The sequence below is a fragment of the Phyllobates terribilis genome, unplaced genomic scaffold (genome assembly GCF_046119375.1).
Source record: "Phyllobates terribilis strain yellow unplaced genomic scaffold, ASM4611937v1 Scaffold_1__5_contigs__length_1240528914, whole genome shotgun sequence".
Classification (NCBI taxonomy): Eukaryota; Metazoa; Chordata; class Amphibia; order Anura; family Dendrobatidae; genus Phyllobates; species Phyllobates terribilis.
This window is the reverse complement of record NW_027362761.1, coordinates 171,677,532-171,703,999: the sequence shown is the minus strand read 5'-3', so window position 1 is coordinate 171,703,999 and position 26,468 is coordinate 171,677,532. Positions and strand designations below refer to the sequence as shown.

The 26,468-nt window shown below is 46.2% G+C and overlaps 1 protein-coding gene across 1 annotated transcript in view; it reads left to right on the top strand.

Annotated features, from left to right (window-relative positions):
• The first annotated feature begins 15,043 nt into the window (after nt 1–15,043).
• Nucleotides 15,044–26,468, top strand: part of LOC141248477 (KN motif and ankyrin repeat domain-containing protein 1-like) — a 268,553-nt gene continuing 257,128 nt past the window's right edge. The window contains exon 1 of the mRNA XM_073669372.1: nt 15,044–15,242. The gene's annotated coding sequence lies outside the window, so the exon portion shown is untranslated. The remainder of the gene's footprint in view (nt 15,243–26,468) is intronic.

The following is a 26,468-nucleotide window of genomic DNA, read 5'->3' as shown; positions in this document are numbered from 1 at the left end:
GACCCCGGTTAAATTTTCTCCTCCGAAAACTAAATCTTCTTGGTTCCCCCGAAAATCCCGGGAACCCTTTGGTTTTATCGCCTGCTTTTTCTAACAGGTCCTCTAACCTTTGGCCAAACAGGAGTCTACCGTCACACGGGAGGGAGCACAGTTTCTGTTTCGAAGGTAGGTCGCCTGGGCAACCCTTGAGCCACAAGGCCCGCCTGGCTGCGTTGGATAGTCCCGCTGCCCTAGCTGACAGTCTGACCGAGTCAGCTGAAGAGTCGGCCAGGAAGGCCGATGCTGTTTGAATTAAAGGTAGCTCTGCAAGTATTGCCTGTCTGGAGACCTTTTTATCTTTAAGGTGGTCTTCCAGCTGTTGAAGCCACACCATCAAGGACCTCGCCACACAGGTGCTAGCCACCGCTGGTTTTAGGCCACCTGCTGCCGCCTCCCACGTGTGGCGCAGGAAGGAGTCAGCTCTTTTATCCAGGGCATCTTCCTCCCGGGATTTAGATGCTCTCTCTTCCTCCAGACCCATGGTTGATCTTACTGCCCTAACCAGTCTGTCTGTATTCTCAATGGGGAAGCAGGGTCTACCGCCCCCCGATGAGGAAGAGGACGATGAATCCCACTGCTCCTCGGACTGGGAGGAATCAGAGACGGAGGAAACCTCTCTACGGGGCCTTTTCTTCCCTCTAAGGAACCCCTTCAGGGACCCCTGAACTTCTGCATGTACTATGGACTTTAAATTTGCAGCAAAATCCAGGGAATTCTCAGCTATGGTTTTGGTCACACAGCCCTGGCAAAGTGGTTTCTGCCACTCTACTGAGAGAGAAGCTTGGCAAAGGGCACACATCCTATGCTATTGCTTGGCACTACTCTTCTTAGGCTCCTAAAAAAAGGAAGCACATAAGAGACTTCCCGTTACTAACCAGTGACATTCACGAAGCTCACTCACCCTCGGAGGTCACAAACGGGTACCGGATTCGGAGGCTGTCGCGGAACTGATGATTCCAATCTGGATGGTCCCGAGGCGCTCGAAGCCTTACTCCTGCGGCTGCCACTACGATTACTCGAGCGGCTGTCTGTATACGATGCATCCCTCTGCTTCTGTTGCTGAGGTGGGGGGGTAAGCTGCTGCTCCTGGCTATCTGGATCAGCCATGTCTCAGAAGCGCACCACGCTTCCAGGATAGCTCCCCCCCCCTTAAATATAGGGCTATCCAGCCTCCTCCGGTCTGTGGGCCCTCCCCCTTCCTCAGGCCGGAGCTCCGTTGAAAAAAACCGGCCCGGGACGCTCCGATGGGCGCCGCCATCTTGGATCGGCGCCGCCTCCTGACGTCACCCAGCGCGCCGCTCCCAGCGTGCCCTGCGCCGTGACGTCAGGCGCGTCACACCCGGAAGCGTTCCACACTGCAGGGGGAGGACGGCGCCGCGGTCTCCGGGAGGACAGAGCCTGCCTCACCGCGTGCGCCCCGCTCGGCGCAGAGACCCCAGGGGAAGCTGCGGATGGCGCTTCTGGGATACTGAACCCGGTGCACAGGCCAGTGCCCGCTCTTCCACACCGGGACAGCCCCAGGTAAGTCTTCTTTCCAGACAGGTTCCCCATCAAGGACAGGAAACCAACTGAAGCGAGGGAGAGGTACCGCCCTTTTATTTCAGACGGTTTCCTGTCCTTGGTGGGGCGGATCCTCTCTCAAGGTGTGCTGTCATGGGGGAGGGGAAAATTTGTAATTTATTAGATTGAAGTTATTTCTGTGACCATTGTGGGTTTTTCTTTCATTAAACGAGGAGTACCAACAATTTTGACCACGTGTGTAGTGTAAGTGTACATGTAATACACTGACTCACCAGTGATGTCTCTAGGTGAAGTCCTTCATCTTCGCTTTTCTTCTTCATCTGGCACAGACAGCCATCACTTCTTCCAGCCAGGAATCATCTCTGCAGAAAATAACACACAGTTATTAATAACTGATCTCTTCTAGAGAATATTCCCACTTTCCCCCCCCCGACCTCTACACTACACCAGTTGAAGAAAAAAAGCAACATAGTGCCGTCCTGCACAGTAACAGGACCTCTCTTTTGTCCCATCCCATGGAAAACAATTTCCTAAAAAGTAAATTATATTACAGAAGTAATAATGTAATAATAATTGGAATCTAAAGTAATAATGTTCCCCACTGGTCACCATAAACTAATAAAGTATGTTCCTCAATCTGGCTCCCAAACAGTAATTAAGTCCCTTGTCTAGCCAGGCACCCCCATATGTCCCTTCTGGCCACCATTTGTCTAGTGTGACCCCTCCAGTGTGCCAGTCTGCCCCCCCACATATCCATCCTTGCCTCCATGTTTCCAGCCTGCGCCCCCATATGTCCCCCCCATATATCCTCCATGTGTCCAGCCTGCCCTCTACATATTCATCCTGGCCTCCATGTGTCCAGCCTCTCCCCTCATATATCCATACTGCCCTTACCCCCTGCATATATCCATCCTGACACCCCCCATATATCCAGCGTGCCCCTCCATATATTTATGCTAGCCCATGTGTATCGAGCCCGCCCCCCCCACATATTTATCCTAGCCCCCCATAATTATATACATCCTGGCCTCCATGTGTTCAGCCTGCCCCCCCCCCATATATCCATCCTGGCCTCCATAAGTCCAGCTTGCCCCCCCCATATATCCATCCTGGCCTCCATATATCCATCTTGCCCCCCATATATCCATCCTGCCCCCCCCCCTTTGCCTGGGTCCACCTTGGTTCCCCCTTGTGTGTCCTGCCAGGGCTCCCCCTTGTGTGTCCAGCCAGGGCTCCCCTCCCTTGCGTGTCCAGCCAGGGCTCCCCCCTTGCGTGTCCAGCCAAGGCTCCCCCCCTTGTGTGTCCAGCCAGGGCCCCCCCCTTGCGTGTCCAGCCAGGGTTCCCCCCTCGTGTGTCCAGCTGGGCCCCCCCTCGTGTGTCCAGCTGGGCCCCCCCTCGTGTATCCGTCCAGCTGGGCCCCCCCTCGTGTGTCCGTCCAGCTGGGCCCCCCCTCGTGTGTCCGTCCAGCTGGGCCCCCCCTCGTGTGTCTGTCCAGCTGGGCCCCCCCTTGTGTGTCCGTCCAGCTGGGCCCCCCCCTTGTGGGTCTGTCCAGCTGGGCCCCCCCCTTGTGGGTCTGTCCAGCTGGGCCCCCCCCTTGTGGGTCTGTCCAGCTGGGCCCCCCCCTTGTGGGTCTGTCCAGCTGGGCCCCCCCTTGTGGGTCCTGCTGGCCCCCGCCTTGTGTGTCCAGACCATTACACACACACACACCTCTTACCTTCCTGCGATCCCGTGCGGTGTCCTCCTTCTCCTGAGTTGCGCGCCTCCTTCACAGCAGGCGCATGACGATGACATCATACGCCGGCCGGCGAAGGGAGACACGCAGCTTCAGCTGCTTCACTGGGACATGCGCCGCGGTGGTTCAGGTAATGAACGCTGCGTGCGCGCGTCCCTGCATACACTGTGCCTGCGCTTTTAAAGGGCCCGTGCCCCTTAAAACCGCAGGATTTTTTTTTGTTCTCTTCTCCCCCCTCTACTCTGCAGCAGGGGCGGGGCCCACCGGGAAATTTCCCGGTATCCCGCCAGCCCAGACCGACCCTGCATATATGTCGCTACGGGTTTACTTGAACAAAAAGAAGTACAAATCCCCTGGCCCGGATGGTATTCATCCACAGATACTGAGGGAATTGAGCTCAATAACTGACAAAAAGCTGTATCTCGTATTCTTAGAATTTCTTGTAACAGGGTAGTGCCACAGGATTGGAAGATAGCCAATGTGGTACCGATATTTAAGAAAGGTAAGAAGGTGGATCCAGGTAACTACCGTGGGTAAGTCTGACATCAGTAGTGTGCAAAGTTTTTGATGACATCATAAGAGAAGACCTGCAGAGTTATATCAAAGACAATAATATAATAAATGATAATAAGCAAGGATTCATGAAAAATAGGTCGTGTCTAACCAACATGTTGGGGTTCTATGAGGAGGTAATTGCAAATCTGGATGTTGGTAATGCGGCTGATGTAATTTATCTGGACTTTGCAAAAGCATTTGATACTGTACCACATAACAGCCTTACACTGAAGCTACAGAAGCAAGGACTTAGGGGAAATATATGTAGATGGGTAAGGAATTGGCTAAATGACAGGAAACAAAGTCGTCATAAATGGTACATTCTCTAAATGGGATACAGTCAGCAGTGGGGTGCCGCAAGGATCTGTGGTAGGACTGATTCTTTTTAACCTCTATTAATGATCTTGGGGATGGGTTTGAGAGTAAAGTGTCAGTATTTGTGAAACATCCCTGGCGGCATGCTTGCTTGGCTTACTATCTCCCACCATGCAAGACCGCAATCTTACCTTTCAGGCCAGGCTGCACACTTTTGCTCCAGTACCTGCTGTTTGTATGTCTCTTGTCTGCTGGCTTAGGGCGTCGGCGCTGTTGCTTCCTGTTTCTTAAAGCTACAGTGTGCGCAGTCCTAATGCGTCCCCAGCCTATTGCTGTGAGTCACTGGATACTTAAACCCCCTCCACCCAGTAGGAGGTGCCTGAGCAACACTTTCTTACAGTCTGTTCTGTGCAACTGTGAGTTGCCAGGTCCTGTCCTGACTCTAGTCTGTCCGCCACCCTGGGGGCTGAGCACCCAGGGCCTCTACCTGTACCTGTGACTTCTAGTCTGTTTAAGCCACCCTGGGGGCTGAGTTCCCAGGCTCGTTCCTGTATCTTGTTCCCGGTTCAGTTCCTGTCTGAACAGTTTCCTAGCCCGTTACCTGTTTGTCTCTATGTCCGAACCTTCCCTTTTCCTGCAGTGTCTGAACCTGCACCTAACTTCAACTCGTTGTCTCTGTACTTCTGTTTGTGAGTTTTGTGTCCACTCGCTATTTCATTGTAAGTACCTTGTGTGTATCTAGTTCTGCTTGTCCCCTTTCCCTTCCTACTTATCTACCTCCTGTTCTAACCATCTTCCTGTATTTTCCAGTCTGTTCCATGTGAATAGAGCCCTGTCCTGTCTCCCTGCATCTTCTGCTCTGTTCTGCTCGTTCACCGCACCTGCGGTTCCGCTCTGCTCGTTCACCGCACCTGCGGTTCCGCTCTGCTCGTTCACCGCACCTGCGGTTCCGCTCTGCTCGTTCGCCGCACCGGCGGTTTTGCTCCGCTCTGCTCGTTCGCCGCACCGGCGGTTTTGCTCCGCTCTGCTTGCTCGCCGCACCGGCGGTTTTGATTCGCTCTGCTTGCTCGCCGCACCTGCGGTTTTGATCCGCTCTGCTTGCTCGCCGCACCTGCGGTTTTGATCCGCTCTGCTTGCTCGCCGCACCTGCGGTTTTGATCCGCTCTGCTTGCTCGCCGCACCTGCGGTTTTGATCCGCTCTGCTTGCTCGCCGCACCTGCGGTTTTTTTCCGCTCTGCTTGCTCGCCGCACCTGCGGTTTTGCTCCGCTCTGCTTGCTCGCCGCACCTGCGGTTTTGCTCCGCTCTGCTTGCTCGCCGCACCTGCGGTTTTGCTCCGCTCTGCTTGCTCGCCGCATCTGCGGTTTCGCCCTGCTGTTTGCTCACCGCTCCGGCGGACAGAGTAATCCTACTGCTGCATACACATTAAATGGGAGTATACTCAGGACTACAGAACAGGAGAAGGACTTGGGTATTCTGGTTATAAGTAAGCTGAGCAGCAGTACTCAATGTCAAGCAGCAGCCGCAAAAGGAAAGAAGATTGTAGGGTGCATAAAAAGAGAAATAAAATCCCGCGATCCCAATGTACTGTTACCCCTTTATAAATCACTGGTGAGGCCACATCTGGAATATGGGATCCAGTTTTGGGCTCCATATTTTAAAAAGGATATTCAGAAGTTAGAGTCAGTTCAAAGGCGGACAACTAGATTATTACAAGGGATGGAAGGTCTCTCATATGATGAGAGGTTGGAAAAGTTGAGCTTGTTTAGCTTAGAAAAACGACGCCTCAGAGGGGATCTCATTTACATATATTTATACATGTGTGGTCAATACAAAGGACTAGCACATGACTTATTCCTTCCAAAGACCATACTAAGGACCAGGGGGCACTCATTACAGGTGAAAGAAAGGCGATTCCGACATCTAAACAGGAAAGGGTTCTTTACAGTCAGAGCCATCAGACTGTGGAATGCCCTACCACAAGAGGTAGTGATGGCAGACACTATAACAGCTTTCAAAAAAGGGCTGAATGATTTCCTCGATACAGGTAACATTGTGGGTTACAGTTAAATTAGACAAAATGTTATTACACCTACAGTAGTACATTTGATCCAGGGTTCTTGGACTGATCGCCTTTTCTCAGGGTCAAGAAGGAATTTTTCCCCGTGATGCAAATTGGCTGAATGTGTCCTGTTTTTTTTTGCCTTCTTCTGGATCAACAGATTTAGGTATAGGGATTTTAGTAATACTATTATTAGAATCATAACAGTAATACAAAAATAAAACTAATTATATTAAAAATTATAAACGGGTTAATTTGTAATAGTAATACACTGTAGTGCAGCAATAATAAAAATGCTAATAATACATTTGTGAGGCCTATTCCCAGTAAATTAGTAAGTGTAGTGTTAGTGTAGGGAGTACAATTGGAGGAGAAAGGTTGAACTTGATGGACCTATGTCTTTATTCAACCTACGTTACTATGTAGATTACAGTCCTTTCTCCTGGAGCTAACTTCAGACACAGAAGAGGCACGATCCCACCAGCTGGGGTAACCTTTTTAGCCCAAGCTACAGCAGCCCTCAGCGCCAAACATAAGTGTTCACCTCCAGGAACAGTTCACACCGAACAGGCTGCAACTTCCACAAGGCTCCCTGCGGCTGCAACACATATGCAGTCTCCATTCAGAGAGAGACCCTGGCAGGTCTCTCTCCCAGCTATTGCTCACATTTTTAGCAGGTCACTCACCAGCACCACACTTGACTCTGCTCAACATCCAGCAGAGTGACACCTAGTGTACACAGGCCCTAGTTCTTACAGAGATAAGCAAAAGAGTAACAATGCTTTGAACTTTTGACTTTCAGGCTCCATATCTCACCATCCACTACTGCTTCCTATGTGAGACTACCATAATTTTATAGACATTCATCTCGACTATCCCATACATAAATTTGACTTGCAACTATTTAGCATACTATTAGTTATGCAGATTCTTGTTATGTCACTGCATTGTTACTGTTTTTTTTTTTTTTGAGCAAATCAAAATTTACATTTTTATTTTTTTAGTATTTTGTAAATCTACCTTTTGCTTCCAACACTGCCTGAATCCTTCTGGGCATACTCTCGATCAGATTCAAACATTTCTCGACTGAAATCTGATCCCAGGTCTTTTCTACATGTTCCCAAAGTAGGTGCATACTGGTCGATTCATTTGGGTATACAGTTTTTTCTTCAACTCTACCCACAAGTGGTTGATTGGGTTGAGGCCTGGGGACTAATCCACTACCTCTACTTCATTGTCATTGAACCATTCCTTTGCCAATCATGATGTATGCTTCGGGTCATTGCCCTGCTTGAACACTATGTCGTCCTTTTCATAACCATAGTATGTGGGTGTACAAAGTAACTCGTCTTGTAGAATACTCATATATAGCTCAGCATTGAGACCACCATTGATCCTGGTCAAGTATCTAATACCTTTGGCTGTGAAACAACCCCATACCATCAGGCTTCCTCCACCGAACTTGACAGTTCCTTCAATTTCTCGATCTGTTACCCCCTTTTTCCCTTATCTCTTACAGACCCATCAGCCTAGTTTATTGGCTTCAGTCTCATCGCTCCAAATTACCAGATTCCAATCTTTTACTGTGCACTTTTTGTGCTGTTTTGAAAACTCGAGCCAACGCTTCTTATGACAATGTTGAATTTGAGGTTTCTTCAACATTTTTCGAGCCACCATTGCAGACATGTCTAACGTGCATCGCACAGTGCTTGCATGGACATATGTAATCTCACTATTACGAAGCATACGAGCCACCTGCACTGCCGTGTTTGTCGTACCAGAACTGATAGACCTTGTAATGAGCTGACTTGTTGACGCCGATATTTTGCCTGGACGTCCAAATCTTGGCTTTTGAATGGATGGACGGACATCATTTCGTATTCTTCCAACTGTCATTACACTCACATGATGCAGTTTGTCAATTTTCTTGGTCGAGAGACTGCTATCGAACTGGATGATGCCGTTTCTCTTTCCTTGGGAAATCTTCCTCATGGCTGCTCCTCGATTCGAACCACTGACCTTTCACTTGGGAATCAACCTAATAACACACTGAGCTATTAGCAAATGTGAGACATGAAAAGAATCTGCATAACTAATCATATGCTAAATAGCCGCAAGTCAAATTTATGTATGAGATAGCCAAGATGATTGTCTATAAAATGATTGTAGTTTCACATTTGAAGAAGTAGTGGATGGTGAGAAATGGAGCCTGAAAGTCAAAAGTTCAAAACATTGTTACCCTTTTACTCATCACTGTAGTCAAAGCAAGTCAGATGCATTTAATCAAGACATGCAGTGCTAGGATTTAACCCTTGCCTTCCTGGCTTTGCTACATTATGTAAACGAGTACAATTTTTGCTCTTTATGGTGATCCAGTCGATCAACGCATGGTATCTGGAGAGGGAAACTTGCTCTCTATGGTAGACTGGATCATTCATTATGGATGTAGCTCCATTCCCTTTATCTTTTCCCATCTCTAGTTGAACTCAATTGTCATGTGTCTTTTTTCAACTTTTCTATGTAACCACCAGGCCTTTGTGAGATGGAGGTGGTTTCTACATGTATGTATGGTTTCTACTTGTTTGGTGCCCACCATGAAGCATAGAGGGGGAGGTGTGATGCTGTAGAGGGGTTTTGCTGTTGACACGGTTGGGGATTTATTCCATATTCAAGTCACACTTTGTAAGCATTGCTACCATGGCATTCTGCAATGATATGCCGTCCCATCTGGTTTGCACTTAGTGAGACCATCATTTGTGCTGCAACAAGACAATTACCCAAAAACACACTTCCAGGCTATCTAAGGGCTATGTGACCAAGGAAGGGGAGAGATGGAGTGCTGCATCAGATGACTTGGCCTCCACAATCACCTGCCTTCAACCCAATTGAGATGATTTGTGATGAGTTGGGCCACAAAGCAAAGGTAGAGCAGTCCGCAAGTGCTCAGCACCTCTGGGAACTCCGTCAAGAGCTTTGGAAAGCCATTGCAGGTGACTATCTGATGAAACAGCTTGTGAGAATGTCAAGGGTGTGTAGAGCTGTCAGAGTAAGAGGGTGTACGTTTTCACACACATTCTGGTTTGTTTCACACATGTTTCTTTACAAATTTCCTTATGTGTTCCTTTGTGGCTTTTAGTCTGAATCTACAATGTGCACATTCCAATAAGAACACGCAACCCTATTGCATCAACATGTGTAGCCCCGCAGCATTTTTCGTTTTTGCATTTTTGTTTTTGCTCCCCTTGTTCCCAGAGCCATAGCGTTTTTATTTTTTTGTCAATATGGCCATGTGAGGGCTTATTTTTTGCAGGACGAGTTGTACTTTTCAACGCCATTACTAGTTTTACCATATCCTGTACAGGAAAACGGGAAAAAAATTCCAAGTGCGGTAAAATTGCAAAAAAGTGCAATACCACAGTTGTTTTTTATTTTTTTTTTTTACCACGTTCACTGAATGCTAAAACTGACCTGCCCTTCTTATTCTACAGGTCATTACGAGTTCATAGACACCAAACATGTATAGGTTCTTTTATATTTAAGTGGTGAAAAAAAATTCCAAAATTTGGTAAAAAAAAAAAAAAAAAAAAATAGCGCCATTTTCTAAGACCCGTAGCGTCTCCATTTTTCGGGATCTGGGGCTGGGTGAGGGCTTATTTTTTGCGCGCCGGGCTGACGTTTTTATTGATAACATTTGGGGTAGATCCGATGTTTTGATCGCCCGTTATTGCATTTTATTGCAATTTTGCGGCGACCAAAAAAACGGAATTCTGGTGTTTAGAATTTTTTTCTCATTACGCCGTTTACCGATCGGATTAATTCTTTTTTTATATTGATAGATCGGGCGATTCTGAACGCGGCGATACCAAATATGTGTATGTGGGTTTTTTTTTTTTATATATTTTATTTTGAATGGGGCGAAAGGGGGGTGATTTAAACTTTTATATTTTATTTTTTTTTATATTTTTAAAAACTTTTTTTTTTTTTACTTTTTGCATGCTTCTATAGTCTCCATAGGAGACTAGAAGCAGCAACTCTCCGATCGCCTCTGCTACATACAGGGGACGAGCTGGTCCCCTGCATGCAGCAGAAATGGTCCTGTGCTATGAGCGCCAACCACTAGGTGGCGCTCATAGCGACAAGATCATGACAACCACAGGCGTCTGCTGCAGACCCTGGGTTGTCATGCACGCCCATCGGCGACCCGCGATCACGTGACGGGGTCGCCGGTGGGCGGGGCTTATGACGCGCTACCCGGAAGCGCGCGTTAAATGCTGCTGTCGGAGATTGACAGCAGCATTTAACATGTTAACAGCCGCGGGTGGATCGCGATTCCACCCGCGGCTGTTGCGGGCACATGTCAGCTGTAAGAATCAGCTGACATGTGCTCCGTTCAGTGAGGGCTCAGCGCAGCAGCCCTCACTGAACGGGGGGGGGATCGCAAATATGCGTACTAATACGTCCCCGGTAAGTAAGGGGTTAAACTTTCGACTGGTATTGTAACTACGACCACCTCAGTGAAGGGCTACTTTTCATACAACTATACCCTCCTCATCGTAGATCTGCTTCATCAGTGATCATATTCACCACAATGCAGGACTGCTTTGTACGTGACTGTACTCCCATCAGTGCAGAGCAGCTTTATCTGTAACTACATTCACCTCAGTGCAGAGCTGCTTTATACGTGATTCTACTCACTTCAGTGCGGAGCAGCTTTAGGCTATGTGCACACTGTGCGTTTTTGCAGCTTTTTTTTCAGAGCGGAAATTGGCTAGGGAATCCTTCTGCCAGCTAATGCAATGAAAATCCTGAAGTGCTGTGCACATGATCAGGAATTTTCCTGTCAGGATTGTCATTGCGTTTAAATCTGCAGCATGTCAATTCTTTGTGCGTTTCTGCAGCATTTTTCACCCATTGACTTCAATTGAGTCAGTCAAATCTGCAGCAAAAACGCAGGTATAAAAATATTTGCAATTTGCTGCGGATGTTTGACTGACTCAATTCAAGTCAATGAGTCAAAAACGCAGCAAAAACGCACCAAGAATGGACCGTGAGAGACTACTCCTCCAATCATCCTACGGCCTGTTCCGCTAAGAATAGCGGAAGCAGGCGCGGCTGAGGGGAGAAGTAGTCTCCTCAGCCAGCGTCTGTGCACAGTGTAAAAAAAAAAACAAACAAAAAAGTTAAAATAAATTGCTATTCAAATAAAAAATAGTTTACAATCACTTACCGCCATCATCCCGATGTCCCACGGCGATCCGATCACAGGGCAGCACTCTATACACTGATGGGAACGCGATCGCTCCCGGCAGTGTATAGTGCTGAGATGCCGGGGAGTGAGGTCACTGGAGTTCAATCAGCTGAGAACTCCGGTGACCTCACGGCACCGATGCTGTGTGAGAATTTTCTGGTGCAGTAAGTGAGGTCACTGGAGCTTATTAGCTGATCATCAGCTGCTTGAACTCCAGTGACCTCACTCCCGGCAGCTCAACGCTATACACTGACAGTAGTGATTACACTCCTGTCACTGTATACAGTGCTGCCCTTTACAACAGTCACACCAGCGATTGCTGGTGTAACTGCTGTAGAAGTGACGCAGATCTTTGTGGGACACTGTGGATTATGTCATAATGGCGGACAGATGAGGGATATGTTTTTTTTATTATTTTTGTGTTTTTTTTTTTTTGTTTTGTTTTTTTACAGGGGACAATGGCTTCAGCAGAATGGGCATTAAGTGAGTATAATGGATGTTTTTTTATTCTTACATAAATGATTAAAACCGTGTGGAATTTTATTTAAAATAAAAGACTTTATTCTGCCCTGTCTTTATTTCAAAAACTTTACCACACCAGGGCAAGTGGGAAGAGCGGAGACTAAGCGCTAGGTTTGGCGCATCGTATGGATGCGCCATTTTTGGGGCTGCTCAGAGCTGATATTATCAGCCTCGGAGGGGGCCAGGATCCATGGCCCCTTCCCTGGCTATTAATATCAGCCCGCAGTTGTCTGCCTAGCCTTTGCTGGTTAGATTTTATAGGGGGAACCTACGTCAATGTTTTTCAGGGGTCTCCCTGTAATCTAGCCAGTAAACGCTAAGCAAACAGTTGTGGGCTGTTATTAATAGCCAGGGAACATTTTTGGCTAATGGCCCCTTCCCCGACTACTAATATCAGTCCCCAGTGGTTGGCTTTCCTTCTGCTGGTTATGAAAATGAAGCGGGAAACCACGTCATTTTTTTTAAATTTAAGAGTATGCGCTTACAATCAGGACATAGCAGTGCTTGGACGCAGGATATTTTTGCTGCATCCAAAACGCTGCGTTCTATTGAACACAGGTAAATCTGCATGTGTTCACTGAACAATGCGGATTTTCCTCATTAAATACATTCTAGTGGTCAAATTTTGTTGCAGAGACTAGCGACTCCACAAGAGAATTTGATATACTGCGGTCTTGAAAGACGCGCCGCATGTCAGTGTCCACGGGTGATCTGCAGCCTCAGCTGCACGCATGGTGACATGAGATTTCTAGAAATCCCATTCACTATACTGTAACATCTGGCTGCTGCGAGTTTGATGCTGCATAAATACGCAGCGTTAAACCAGCAGCATTTCATGGATCATGGGCACGTACCCAAACTCACCCGCAGCATGTCAATTTCTGTAGCGGAGAATCTAGTCTCTGCTGCAGATTTTGACCGATTGCAATGTCATTATATGCGGTGGATAAGCATGTACTGACAAAACAAGTGCTGCATTAGGAGTAATGGGATTAGGCTTAATGTGATTAAGTGTCGCTCACACCTAACCCTAGCTTTAGTAATAAAGAGTTGTCAGCCAGACACCCTCATTACTAAGTAATGAGTTAAATAAACACACACACTGAGAAAAAAACCACTTTGAAATACAACAGGCACATTGCTTAATCATTTAAATTAACCAATATACTCACCCCAGATCCGACGGTAATCCAAGGGTTAAAGCGATTTCCTACGATTCTTTTTTCAAATATTTTTATTTAGCTCCAAAAAGCATTCATTGCTGTACAAAAAACGCACCAAAATCGTGGCACAATGCGCGTTTTTGCCGCAGCGTTATTGCTGCCAAGAGATGCAGAAACCTTGCAGAAATTTCTGCAATCAAATACTGAACGTGCGCACATAGCCTTATATGCGATTCTACTCACCTGTGTGCAGGACTGCAGTATCTCTGACCGCGCTCACCTGAGTGCAGGACTGCAGTATCTCTGACCGCGCTCACCTGAGTGCAGGACTGCAGTATCTCTGACCGCGCTCACCTGAGTGCAGGACTGCAGTATCTCTGACCGCGCTCACCTGAGTGCAGGACTGCAGTATCTCTGACCGCGCTCACCTGAGTGCAGGACTGCAGTATCTCTGACCGCGCTCACCTGAGTGCAGGACTGCAGTATCTCTGACCGCGCTCACCTGAGTGCAGGACTGCAGTATCTCTGACCGCGCTCACCTGAGTGCAGGACTGCAGTATCTCTGACCGCGCTCACCTGAGTGCAGGACTGCAGTATCTCTGACCGCGCTCACCTGAGTGCAGGACTGCAGTATCTCTGACCGCGCTCACCTGAGTGCAGGACTGCTGTATCTCCGAGTACGCTCACCTGAGTGCAGGACTGCAGTATCTCCGAGTACGCTCACCTGAGTGCAGGACTGCAGTATCTCTGACCACGCTCACCTGAGTGCAGGACTGCTTTATCTCTGACCACGCTCACCTGTGTGCAGGACTGCTGTATCTCTGACCACGCTCACCTGTGTGCAGGACTGCTGTATCTCTGACCACGCTCACCTGAGTGCAGGACTGCTTTATCTCTGAGTACGCTCACCTGAGTGCAGGACTGCAGTATCTCTGACCACGCTCACCTGTGTGCAGGACTGCTGTATCTCTGACCACGCTCACCTGAGTGCAGGACTGCAGTATCTCTGACCACGCTCACCTGAGTGCAGGACTGCAGTATCTCTGACCACGCTCACCTGTGTGCAGGACTGCTGTATCTCTGACCACGCTCACCTGAGTGCAGGACTGCAGTATCTCTGACCACGCTCACCTGAGTGCAGGACTGCAGTATCTCTGACCACGTTCACCTGAGTGCAGGACTGCAGTATCTCTGACCACGCTCACCTGTGTGCAGTACTGCTGTATCTCTGACCACGCTCACCTGAGTGCAGGACTGCAGTATCTCTGACCACGCTCACCTGAGTGCAGGACTGCAGTATCTCTGACCACGCTCACCTGAGTGCAGGACTGCAGTATCTCTGACCACGCTCACCTGAGTGCAGGACTGCAGTATCTCTGACCACGCTCACCTGTGTGCAGGACTGCAGTATCTCTGACCACGCTCACCTGAGTGCAGGACTGCAGTATCTCTGACCACGCTCACCTGAGTGCAGGACTGCAGTATCTCTGACCACGCTCACCTGAGTGCAGGACTGCAGTATCTCTGACTACGCTCACCTGAGTGCAGGACTGCAGTATCTCTGACCACGCTCACCTGAGTGCAGGACTGCAGTATCTCTGACTACGCTCACCTGAGTGCAGGACTGCAGTATCTCTGACCACGCTCACCTGAGTGCAGGACTGCAGTATCTCTGACTACGCTCACCTGAGTGCAGGACTGCAGTATCTCTGACCACACTCCCCTGAGTACACGATGCTGTACCTCTGACTACACTCACCTCCCTGTAGGACTGCTTATGCCCCTTAGCCCTGTCCGTACTGACCCTCCCCTCGCCTCCTCCACACCACACAGCGCCTGAAAGTCCGGGCAGGAGGGAGGCTTGCTGACTCCAGTGCGCATGTGCAGTGAGTGCCTCCTGTTACAAAGACAGATAACAGGGGAGAGGTGCACGCTGCGGAGAGCAGGATGCCGCACTCACTACTCCTGTGAGAGGAACTTTTCACTGCGCTCCTCTGAGCTCTTGGTCGGATTTCTTGTCACACTCAGGAGCTTTCAGCACTTACTTGGACTGTTCCTGTACTTGATGTGGGATAGTCATTGCTGAGGTGAGTGGTGCCTGCCCTCTGTGCAGTATACCTGATGTTCTGTGCTGGGAATGGCTGCTGAGCTGTTGGACATCGTGGAGGGGCTGCCTGTGCCCAGCCTGGTGATCCTATTGCTGGGTATATCCGAGCAGCAGGTGACAGTACTGCTGCCCATTCCTTCCCCAGACCTGGCTCCCAGCTGTGACTGCAGGGCAACTCTGTGATCTCCCCAGTAGCCAGAGCTGGGGGATGGCCAGTATGGCTGGGATTAGTGATCTGAGAAGGAGACCCTGTAACGAAGCAAATGTGGCTTTAAAAATGGTGGCTGAATGTAACTTATTAACCCCTTATCGTTTGCTGATTGCATGGCACTAGCATCAGACTTCCTATTGAGCGCATCTTGAGAATCAGGTATTTTTGGGCACATTTTAAGTGATAATTTGTTTAAAATGATGTGTGCAACCATATTTGTAAATCTGGAAAAAACACCATGGGACAGATGTTCATGCTGAATTTTCTTTTAAAAAAATTTCTGCCCCTTTTGGCAAGAAAAACCTGCTGCAGTTAGATGTTTAACTTGATGGGTAGCAAAATATAATTGTGCTTTTGTTATTCTGCTTTTCCCCATATATTTGTCTATATGAAATAATTCATAATGGAAAAAATGAAAAACTCATGATGTTGGCCCTTGCATCAGGTATTTCTTATAGAGCCCTGAAAAAAGGGAGTATATTGTATAAAGTAAATTTGTTTTTTTTTTTTTTTTTTGTTTTTTTTTTTTTTATATGTTACCTTCAACTTTTTTTTTTTTTTTTCTTGCAACATTTTAACTGACAAATGCATAAATTTTGCAAAAAAGACATGTACGGCAATCTTTCCAACTTTTAGAAAAGTTGCAAATGATGAATCGGGTGAAATCCTTTTGAAATTTAAAGTCCGCCCATGGTGGCAAACATAAAAAAAAAAAAAAAAAAATCATAGGCGCAAATACATTATTTAATCCAGCCTGTAGTCTAAGTTCTTGTGTCAGAAAAGAATTCTATATGACTCCTGTTTTTAAGGCATTGAGATGGAATGTGAACGGTGTCTTACTAAACTTTTCCATTATTTAGACAGAAAACTGAAGGTACCAAACCTTTAGAGTACAGTCCATGTTCTGGCAGCAGTGCCCGGCCAGACCACTGATCTTTTGATCTGAACTAACCATATCATGATCAGGTATGTAAGAAGCTGTTAGATAAGGTCCGCTCTGTGGTCGAGCTAGGCATCGCCACCTGAACACTTACTATACAATGTGAATGTTCACCAAATGATTTCCCTAACTGCTATCCCTCCTGACAATCCACCATACACATAACATTGTGTTCTGTATGGGGAGAGGAGAGCAAGCCGCTTCCAGACCCCTCTAGCAAAGATTTATCTTCCTGAAAACTAGAGTCTCTGGTGTAAACTTCAAACTGCCTGACCCTTTCCTATTCTGACAATGGTTAAAGGGGATGTCCACATTCAGTAATGTCGTCCCCAAAATTTAAATGACATAGAACAAACAACTCATTCGGTATTCACCCTCAATGGGTCCAGCACTGGCTTCCGGTTGCTGCCTCTCTCCCGGTGTTACTAGAGCAGTGACGTCACGTTAACGGAGCATGCCCCAGCGCTGACTGACAGCTGGCTGTCAGTCAATGCCGGGCATGGTTACAGCCGCTGCTCACTGTGAACTTAGCAGTGATTGAAGCTACATCAGCCGCTTCTCTGAAAACCTGAGACTGCCGGGAGGAATAAAATTAATTTTCTCCTGGTCGTCGGGCTTTCAGTATGAAGGCCAAACTGCTTTAGAACACTGTTAACTTGCAGATTTGCTCCATAACTGCAGGTTAATGGTGTTTGTGAACATGGTAAGTTCCTTTTAAAGGGACTCTGACAGTACAGGATGACTGTTGAAACCAAGTACAGGCACTCGGTGCATCATGGCGGGGCCAGACATTTACATACACCTTCACACCTGCTTGTTTTCTGTCTATCTCCACCCCTTCTCTACTTTGATAGATATGACTTCATAGAGGCAGAGAAGGGTGGAGATGGGTGGAAAGGTGTATATAAATGATTGGTCTTACCGTGAAGCATTGAGCGCCTGTACTTATTTTGAACAGACAGTCTGTGCTGTAGATAGTCTAAAATATGCTTCAAATTCCTTATTGTGGCTCATGATGGCTAAATCTGCCTCTTCTTTAGTCCGTTGCTTAGATTTTTTTTTTTTTTTTTTTAGATTCGCTTACATCTTAAGCCAATGCCCCTTTTTTATCGAAATCGTTAAACTGTTGTTGAATAAGCCACAAAAGGTGTCAAATCTAAAGCTTGATGCCACATAATGCATCACATTTTTTTTTGAGACCGCATAGACCAAGGTCTAAGGGCATACATACTAGTAAACCTGCCCTATAGTTCCTTTTGGCTTTTCATGTCCTTTAGAAAAGTCTATGGGAACGGGCCAACAAACATTCAGCAGCATCATTCTTTGTAAAAACTTATATTTTTCCCTTTTTGATACGTTTTCTTCCCCAGGCTCCCTAGAGAAGCCTATAAGGAAAAAAATGCTCACGTGAACAGTGTAGTCAGTAGGCATGAGTTTTCATGAAATCACATCCACTTTACTTGAACTGTTAAAGGTGTTATGCGGCATTTTAATGCTGTTGCATATGGGGCTAAGAGCTAACAGGCATGTAGTTACTAACTACTTGCCTGCTCTGCATGGGGACCATCTCTTTTGGCTCAGCCCGTGATTCCCCTGCAACATTTCACCCCTCCTCAACGGAGCAGCACCTTGTCTTCCGATCTTTTGTCGACGGGGTGTCACTGCAGACATCTTGCTGATTGACGCCGCCTCCCCGCAGTTGGGCAGCAGGAGTCGACTGTCAATCAACATGACATCTGCAGTAACACTCCAGTCAACAACAGAGCGGAAGAGAAGATGCTGCTCTGTTTACGTGACATCAGCGGAAGTTGCAGAACTGCCGGCAGGAACGATCCGTGATGACTCTGAGCCGGCAGAGATCGACGCCGGGCAGAGGAGGAAAGTAATTCGCAACTACCGGTCTGTAAATTCTTAGCCCCATACTCCAAAAATATGAAGTCTCAGATAACCCCTTTTAAAGCGCGCCTGTCAGCAGGATTGTGCTCAGTAAACTACATACACTGTCAGGTGGGCGCTTGATGAAATCTTTCCTGTTGTTCTTGTGTAATCTTTACTTTCAGTTTGGAGATAATGATATGCTCGTGCTTTGGGGCAGCCTGTGAGGTGGGCTCTATCTGGTGCTCTGCTTGCATATTCATCTGTATGCTCTTATGACAGCTCACTTGTGTCTTCACTGACCTGCCTCCTATTTTACATAATGCGGGGCTAGGTAAAATAGGAGACAGGTCAGTGAAGGCACAGTGATCTGTCATAAGAGCATACAGATGAATATGTAAGCATAGCACCAGATAGAGCGCTCCCCACAGGCCACCCCCGAAGCAAGAGCATATCATTATCTCCAAACTGAAAGTAAAGATTACCCAAGAACCACAGGACGGATTTCATCAACCAAGGTATCATTTTAATCAGTGTAATGTCCCCCTCCTGACACTGTATGTAGTTTACTCGGCACAATCCTGCTGACAGGTGCGCTTTAAGGCTATGTTCACATGTTGATTTTTTTTATGCATTTTTTCATTTTCCTTTTAGGCTGTGTGCCCACGATGCGGATTTAATTTGTTTCCACAGCTGCATTTCCGCCGCGAAAATGCAAGTCAAGTTGTCTGCCATGTTTCCCAATGAAAATCCGAATGTGCTGTGCACATGCTGCGGAAATTTCCGGTGCGGATTGTCATTGCGGAAAAATCTACAGCACTACCATTAATTTTGCAGAATTGCGGCGAAATCGCCGCCATTGACTTGCATTGAACCGCATAACATCCGCATGCATACAAGTATGCATGCGGATGTTATGCGATTCAATGTGCGGATGGTACCCGGGTCTGGAGAAGAGGAGACTGTCTTCCAGACCCAGGTACCATACTACCTGTAGTTAAAAAAGAATTTAAATAAAAAACAAAAACAAACAAACATACTTTCCTTCTGATGGCCCCCTGTCTGCTCCCAGCGGCGCTGCTGGCTCTTCGACTGCTCGCGGTGGTGTAAAAGGATCTTACATGATATCATTTAGTCAAGTGATGGGTCACGCGATCGCTGACGTCGGCGGTTGCGTGACCTGTCGCACGACTAAATGACGTAATGAAAGGTCCTTTTTAGAGCACTCCGAGCCGCTGAAGGCATCTGCAAAGGAGACCGGGGGCCATCGGAAGGTGAGCTATAGTGTGTGTGTTTTTTTTTTTTTTTTTTTTTTTTTTAATACTATTGATGCTGGCGGTTGCATGGATTTATATAGTGTGACCAAGTTGTCAAGTACTTGTCCAAGTGATGCTAAAATCGCTTGGAAAAGCGCTTGATAACCCGCATGCGAAATCGCATGTTCAAAAAGCTTCACAAACGCTTCTACCTGGCAGAAAAAACGCATGTAAAGTCCGCATGCGTTTTTTCTGCCAGGGAGATACAGAAACGCTCCGCTGCATTTCTGCAGCATGCGCATTTAGCCTTACAGTCCAGCAAAGTCGAAGTGTGAGATTTCAGAAATATCATGCACACAGCTTGGTTTTTTTATGTCCTTTAATATTTGCAGAATGCAGCATGTCACTTCTTTCAGCGTTTCTTTTAACCTTTTTTCCAGCGTTTTTCATCCATTGAAAGCAATGGGACAGTGCAAAAAATGCAGGTATCAGGTTTTGCAAGTATGTGAAACTCATTTATTTTCGTAGTCTCCCCCCCCCCCCCCAGTGATGCGTACAAAGTAAATATTGGCCTACCAAGATGTGAAGGTAAACGGTGTCCTACAAACTCCATGCACTGCCATTGGTGATCTGTGTTCATGCTTCTGTGGTGGAAGCAAAGCTGAACTTTGGGATTCTGAAAAAATGCACCAAAACCTGCTTTTTTGACGCTGCTTCTTTTCTGCCAAGAGAGCAGGTTTTCCTGCAGCAAAAACGCAATGTGTGAACATAGCCTTAAAGCACCAGAAAATCGCAGTGATTACACTGTGTTTAACATGGCCTTAAAGAGGATGACATAGCAGGATATTCAACCCCTAGCTAAAGGTATGAGACTAAAGCCCCTTTAATGCTGCTTACATTTTCTACTTTTCTAGTAGAATTCCCTTGGGGCATTTTTGAGAATTCTTTTTTTAAAGTTTTTTTATTTTATTCATTCTCATGTTCCTCAGGATGGGCATTTCACTCACAGCTCTACTGTACTTTGCTGCCACCACCGTCCTCTGGCCATTAATTGACAGGCCCCTTATCCTTCATTGATCTGGCGCCCAGCTTTATATCGTCAGATAGGGTGGCAACTGCATTGTAAGTTACTGATGACGCAGTGAAATCAATGTACTTCTTCCCGCAACGTCCCTAGGAGTTCTCTGCTGCGTCATTGCCCAGGTTTGTTGCAGTGACTGTGCCTGTATAAACAGCATTTGGGTTGACCGCCTGTTGCACGGTGTGTCAGTCTGTGTAAGCAAGCTCTTATATTTAAAGAAATAAAAAAAACAAATGTCTGATTGAAAACTGTGGGGGGGAGGGGGGATTTTTTTTTTTTTTTTCTCTTTGAGGGTGGGGGAGGTGTTACAAGAAAAAAAAATTGCAAAGCTTTATCAAAACATTGAAAACTGTTTAACATTGTAATGGACCCATAGACTTGTATGGGTGACGTTGAATTGAGACTGAGAACAGAAGCTGACATGTCTGCGTGATTTATTTATTTTTTTAAGACCACGGCCCCACTATCAGTATTCGGTCAGCATTTCTTCTCAGGAGTGGGAGCCAAAACCAGGTGAGGAACAATCAGAGAAAAGGTATAATAGAAATAAGTCACCAATTCTGCATTTATCACATACTCCTGGTTTTGGCTCCCACTCCTTAGAAAAAATACTGACCAAATACTGATAGTGGGGCTGTAGCCTAAGTGCCCACGATGCAGAAATGCTCCGGATTTTTTCCTGAGCGTTTCTGCATCTCCCTGGCAGAAAAAAACACATGCGGATTGTACATGCGGATTGTACACGCGTTTTTCCTGCCAGGGACAAGCGTAATTGAAGCGTTTTGCACGTGCGATTTCGCAACCGGCATGGATTTATATAGTGTGACTGTAAAAGAATGTTAAAAAATAAAAATAAATGTTATACTTGCCTTCTGATGACCCCCGATCTCCTTAGTGATGCGTCCTGGCTCCCGGTTGTGTAAAAGGACCTGCCATGACGTCATTTAATCATGTGACGGGTCACGCGACCGCCGACGTCATGGCAGGTCTTTTTAGACCATCGCGAGTTGCCGGGAAGCCAGGACGGATCGCTGAGGAGATCAGGGGCCATCAGAAGGTAAGTATAATGTATTTTTTTTTATACAGGTTCTATTGTACCTGGGTCTGGAGGAGAGTCTCCTCTTCTCCAAACCCGGGTACCATCCACACAATGAACCGCATAATATCCGCATGTGCACAAGTAGTGATGCAGATATTATGCAAGTCAATGGTGGCGAAAACGCCACAATTCCGCAAAATAATTGGTAGTGCTGCGGATTTTTCCGCAATGATGATCCGCATCGGAAATTTCCGCAGCATGTGCACAGCACATGCAGATTATCATTGGGGAACATGGCAGGCCTTCTACCAAGTGTTTTTTAAGCGTTTCTGCAGCATTTTTGCCGCTGCAGAAACGCTTAAAAAACGCATCGTGGGCACACAGCCTTAAGGTGTGTTCCCACTTTCAGGATTTGCTGCGGTTTTGATGCTGCTTATTTGTGCAGCAGCCAGGTGTTACAGCATAGTGGATGGGATTTCTAGAAATCCAGTGTCCACTATGCGTCTCTGTACACCTGCGGATCACCCGCAGAAACTGACATGTGGCACGTCTTTCAGATCCGCAGCATGTCAATTTCTCTTGCGGGTATGCATGTGGATTTTCCCCATAGACTTGCATCATTGAGGAAAGTCTGCATGTGATGATGGAAGGAAAAAAAAATAAAAAATATGCGCATGTCTATTAATTTGCATAATGGGTGCAGAAGTTCTGCAGTTGGGGCCGCAGCTGGTCCTGAACGTGGGAACACACCCTTAAAGTACATTCACCCAGTTTTTTCACCTGGATTTTGGTGTGTGTGTTCCATACTGAAATTCACATGACAAGTATCTCTCTAAACTATTTCAAAAGGGTAGATAGCACCACTCGGATTAGGGTTAGTCAAATGGTTTCAAGTGCAAGACCGTGGCAGAATTCTGAGGGTTGACCTTGGATTTCTGATGAGGATTTTGGTTTCCCTTGCTGTGCTTGAAATATTTTTCTCAACATGTAACTGTAATATATGTATTGATCTTTTGGTCTTAGACCTTTTTAGTTTCTGATGTGACTTTGGCATGTAAGCAAAGTTGCTGTGACAGGTGTCAGATGTACCATAGCAGTCCTTTTAGACATCTACCTACTAATGCTTTCAAAGGGGTTGTCTTAATCCCATTCCATATACCCTATTTCACATCCCTACCCCACATTGACAGCATCCCTTGTATAAGCTGTCATCAGTGTTTGTTGAGGCAAGAGAAGCCAGAGTATGTCAGAGAGACTGAGTAGAGTGTTAGAATTTTGTTGGTACAGATATATGGTAAAGCGTGTTCTTTCTTTTGGTAAACTGGCTACAGGATGAAGCAATTCTTTACACTTCTAACAGGCTGTCAAACTTCTACATCCCAACTTGTGCTCTACTCATTGGTGGTGTAAGTTTTGTGCCATTGTTACTAATTTCGACTTCTTCTAAAGGGTAAAATTGAAAACTGTAGACAATTGATATCAAACTTTGCGGTTTTTATGTGAGGAAAATCAATCAGTGGTGCCAAATGTGGTCCTTCTGGAATAGAAAACAAAAGCAAGTGTCATTTATAAGTTTGTAGGTACTTTTAATTATCAAATCACACTCATTTTGTCTAGAAAGGTAATCTTTATAGAATTAAAATGGCCACCGCTTTGTTATACCGACAAAATTGTACTAGAATGTTAGGACACATTCCTGTGAGCATGTGCAGTAGGAAGCTCCACTGCAATGACCTGGTGATGGCTATACTATGTGGACAGCAGTGTGAGCAGCCTCTCCTTACCTCAGCATTCCTGGTATCTCCTGTATTAGATAAGAAGCATGCTAGTCTCAATCATGGGCTCTCAGGAATTCGATGTGCCGAGTTCATTGAAGTGCACATGATTGGCTTGTGACTCTGTATACCTTACCATAAATGTTACTCCAGTCAGGGACTAAAGTAACGTTTCTGGTGTGAGAAACGCTACCACTATTGATGAATTTGGTAGGTGTAGCCATGCCCTGTCCTACTCCCCAGCTCATCCCTAACTCTGCTTATTTTGTTTTAGCTGCCAAAAAACTGAAGTGAAAATGCAAAATCTCAAAATGTTTGCTGAAATCCACGTTGCACAAAATTTTTGTGACTTTTCAAAACTTTTTGTAAAGGTTTTCTAGCGTAAACGCTTTCTTGAATCCAGGCCAAAGTGTCCAGACTTGGAGAAAGTTGCTTGGTCCATTATATCACTACTTCTAGCAATTCATAGCACTAGCAACATTATGGCCAATCATCATCTGTCACAGATAGTTAGCTTTTTAAATAGTTAAAAATTGTATTTGCTGCAACTTTATTTACAATATATTGGTCTTGCTCTCCTTTTACTACACGTGTATTTTGTGAATATACAACTACATTTTTTTTTTTTTTTTTAGCTTCCTAAAAGGGTAGGCTCCCTTCCTTCCCTTTGCATCCAACAGCAGTAAGTAAAACTGAGCTCCGTCCTCTGCTGTTAACTCATTAAACGTTGCTGTCAGTCTCCTGACAGCACTCTTATGCCACAGCCCCACTATCAGTATTCGGTCAGTATTTGTAAGTCAAAACCAGGAGTGGGTGATAAATGCAGAATTGGTGCACTTGTTTCTATAAGGCTATGTGCCCACTATGCAGAAATGCTGCATATTTTTTACGCTTCTCCCTGGCAGGAAAAACGCATGCGTTTTTTACATGCTTTTTTCCCGCCAGGTAGAAGCGTTTGTCAAGCGTCTTTGCATGTATTTCTGCATGCGGGTTATCAAGCGCTTTTCCAAGAGATTTTAGCAGCATCACTTGGAAAGTGCTTGAGAACTTGTTCACACTATATAAATCCATGCAACCGACATGGATTTATATAGTGTGACCAAGTAATAGTTAAGAATGGTAAAAAAATAAATAAAGTTTATACTGACCTTCCGATGTCCTCCCGGTGTTCTCTCCGCTGCGTCCAATGTCTTGCAATGCTCGCGGTGGTGTGAAGGACCTGCGGTGACGTCACTGAGTCATGTGACAGGTCACATGACTCAGTGACGTCATGGCAGGTCCTTCACAACAGCGCGAGCATTGCAAGACACCGGACGGCGTGGACAAAACACCGGGAGGACATTGGAAGGTAAGCATAAACTTTATTTTTTATTTTAAATTCTTTTTTTTTTTTTTTTTACAGATTCTATGGTACCCAGGTCTGGATGAGAGTCTCCTCTCCTCCAGACCTGGGTACCATCCGCACATTGAACCGTGTGATATCCGCTTGTGCACATGCAGTGAAGCGGATGTCACGCGGTCCAATGCAAGTCAATGGCGGTGATTACGCTGCGTGTCCGCAAAATTAATGTACATCTGCGGATTTTTGAGCGCAGCATAAACGCTGTGGAAAAATCCGTAGCATGGGCATTGACATTGCGGCTTGTCATTGGGGGGCGGATTACCAAGCGTTTCCCAAGCGTTTATGCTGCGGAAATTCCGCAGCATATACGCTTGTAAAACGCTACGTGGGCACATACCCTTATACTTTTTTCTCTGATTTGTTCCTCACCTAATTTTGGCTCCCACTCCTGAGAAAAAATACTGACCGGATACTGATAGTGGGGTCGTGGCCTTGGTCTTATACTCCACAAATCTGGCCTTTATGGAAGATTGGCAAGATGCAAGCCATAAGAAATCTTAATTGCAGTTTAAAAAAGCCACATAGGAGACACAGCTAGCATGTGAAAGAAAGTGCACTGGTCAGATGAGAGCAAGGTAGAACTTTTTGGGATAAAAGCAAAACGCTATGTGTTGCAGAAAACTAAGACTGCATATCATCCTGAAAACACCATCCACACTGTCAAACATAGTGGTGGCAGCATCATGTGAGGATGCTTTTCTTCAGTAGGGACAGGGAAGATGGATGGGGTTGAATACCGGGCAATCCTGGAGGGAAAACTTGTTAAAGACTTGAGACTAGGGAGAACGTTCACTTTCGGTAGGACAGCTACCCTAAACATACAGAGCGATAATGGAATGATTTAGATCAAAGCATATTCATGTATTTGAATGACCCAGTCAAGGTCCAGACCTACTTTCAAATTTTGCCACAGAGTCTCAATGGCAAACTACTGTTGGCAGAAGTTTTCCACCCAATCTCACTGAGCCAGAGGTAGTTTGTAAAGGAGAAGAGGTAAAGCTGGTAGAGACATATCCGAAAAAACTTGCAGCAGTAATTGCAGTGAAAGGTGGTCCTACAAAGTATTGACTCCGGGGGGCTGAATACAAACGCACGTCACAATTTTCAGATTTAGGCTAAGTGCCCACGATGCAGAAATGCTGCATTATTTTTTCCGCTTCTCTCTGGAAGGAAAAACGCATGCGGATTTTACATGCATTTTTCCTGCCAGGTAGAAGCGTTTGTCAAGCGTTCTTCACATGCATTTCTGCATGCGGGTTATCAAGCGCTTTTCCAAGAGATTTTAGCAGCATCACTTGGAAAGTGCTTGAGAACTTGTTCACACTATATAAATCCATGCAACCGACATGGATTTATATAGTGTGACCAAGTAATAGTTAAGAATGGTAAAAAAATAAAGTTTATACTGACCTTCCGATGTCCTCCCGGTGTTCTCTCCGCTGCGTCCAATGTCTTGCAATGCTCGCGGTGGTGTGAAGGACCTGCGGTGACGTCACTGAGTCATGTGACAGGTCACATGACTCAGTGACGTCATGGCAGGTCCTTCACAACAGCGCGAGCATTGCAAGACACCGGACGGCGTGGACAAAACACCGGGAGGACATTGGAAGGTAAGCATAAACTTTAT